The 2,270-nt window shown below is 49.5% G+C and overlaps 1 protein-coding gene across 4 annotated transcripts in view; it reads right to left on the reverse strand.

Moving 5' to 3' along the window:
* The window catches only part of LOC111982726 (synaptotagmin-1), a 217,136-nt gene that overhangs the window by 72,126 nt on the left and 142,740 nt on the right, over positions 1-2,270 (reverse strand). The window lies entirely within an intron of this gene.

The raw sequence follows: 2,270 nt of genomic DNA on the forward strand, positions 1-2,270 counted from the left end.
CTGCTGTGGTATGGATGGGAGGAGGAAGCTGGGGTGTTTGGGACCCGGATTATTATAGACAGCCCTTGTGGAGAACGGTGTCTGTTGGAATCAGCTGATGTGGAGGAAGGGAGGGGAGAGGACATGGGGTAAGGGACTGCATGCAAACAGGTGAGTCATACGGTCAAGAGGGGGCTATTTGCTCAGAACACTGCCCGGGCCGAGAGCACCCCACTGGGATATTCTGACGACCACTGGAGGCGTGACGCGGTGAGAGAATAGAAGAGAAGTGGGGAGTGATTGACAGGACTCTAATGGTCAAGGAGTTAGACTGACCCCTCTGGGGGAGTTCCAGCCGGAGTTTGAGAGAGGGGGCAGGCGTGATGGACTTCATGGGAGTTCCAGCCGGAGGTTTGAGAGAGGGGGCAGGCGTGATGGACTTCATGGGGTGTCTGAGAGGGCATGACCTGGAGGAGGATTTTCTATTTTCATCGTTCACTTTTGTTCACGCTCTCTATTTTTGGACTACAATATTGTAAAAACAGGGTATTTTTTCTGTGCAGAGAGATTCCTCCTGTCAAGTTCTGTTCTATTTTTGCAGGTGGACGGAAGTGACTGAATCTGGACTGAAGTGTTACTTCACACAGAAAGAGAAAAAATAGGCGAAAGAGCAAAGAAAGTGAGAGAGGGAAGCAATAGCTAACTAATTCCCTCCTCCTCGTCCTCCCTCTCCTCCCTCTCACTTCCCCCGCCGTACCCAGACTCCCACAAGGCTCAGCCACAGAGATCACAAGTGACAAGGTCTAGCAAAGCGTGATCAGGAAGAACATGTTGCATATTAAAACAAAGAGATCTTTGCACGCACGCACACACACASYCYCACACYCYCACACACACACACGCACACGCACAAATGCACACACACCATTGGGGGATTTCAGACTTGTTAGTTGCAGTCAGGTCAGGGCATGTATCCACAAAGCATCTCAGAATAGGAGTGCTGATCTAGGATCAGTTTAGCCTTTTAGATAATAATGAATAATATTATATGGACTTATTCTAGATCAGCACTCCTACTGTGAGATGCTGTGTGACTTCAGGCTTACACAAGCAGTGACGCAGGACAGAAACTTCACACCCATGGTACTGCACTCAGTCATGGATAKTGTCAACCAATCCGGCGTTTACAGGAAGTTACCCACACCACATTGTTTCATATGCTACAAATCAGGCACCAGGTGGAACGAACGGTTCCCCAAAAGTTACTTCGAGACACYGTAGGCCTGGCCGCCAGTGGCGAGAACTTGTTGACAGTGCGCTGTTTGTCATTTTCCGTGGTGCCCGTGTCGAGAGAGATGTCATCCGAGCTGTTGATTTTGCTCACAAACAGYCACCCCTKTAAGCTCTCTGCCTCACCTACACTCGGTACACACACACACGTAATTGTTTGTACGTGAGCCTGTGTGTGTGCGCCCAGTGTGTGTGTGAGCATGCAAATCCATGTGTGTGCCTTTGTGTGCTTATATGTGTANGTCATACAGCTGTCCTGTCACCGTGCATGCCTTTGACAGCCTGCCCACCCATCATCAACAGAGCTACAGTGCGAAGGGGGTGATTAGGTGATGACAAATAACACCCTGATCTGATCCTCAAATGTGTCACTGATATGACATTTTGTGGCAGGCTTMCTCARGAAGGATGGGTTAGATTAGCGATGAGGGAGGAAAGGAGGGAGAGAGGCAGTGGGAGGSAGAGAGAAGGGGGAGAAAGAGACAAGATAATAGAAAGGTAAAGAAGGTGAAAGACAGATCGGGAAGGTACAGTATAAGAAAGGAACAGAAGGTGAGAGGAAGATGGCTGGATTGGTCATTGGCATTCCTTCTGGTGGCTCTCTCTCCAGTCCTCCGACGTTTATGGGCGCATGTCAGGAGTGATGCAGTGTGCTGCTGGACTGCCTGTGGATTCAATGTTCCTCTTATCAGCCGGTGTGGCACTTTCACTCAATCTCTACCTGCATCTGTCTTCGCCTTACCCTCTCTTTCTATCCCTAACGKACTCCCTCTCTTTCCCTCTCTTTAAATCTCCCTCTCTCTTTCTCTCAATCCCCCTCTCTCTTCCTCTCAATCTCCCGGTCTCTTGCTCTCAATCTCACGGTCTCTTGCTCTCAATCTCCCGGTCTCTTTCTCTCAATCTCCCGGTCTCTTTCTCTCAATCTCCCTGTCTCTTTCTCTCAATCTCCCTGTCTCTTTCGCTCAATCCCCATCTCTCTTTCTCACAATCTCCCTGTCTCT

Source organism: Salvelinus sp. IW2-2015, linkage group LG3 (assembly GCF_002910315.2).
Source record: "Salvelinus sp. IW2-2015 linkage group LG3, ASM291031v2, whole genome shotgun sequence".
NCBI lineage: Eukaryota > Metazoa > Chordata > Actinopteri > Salmoniformes > Salmonidae > Salvelinus > Salvelinus sp. IW2-2015.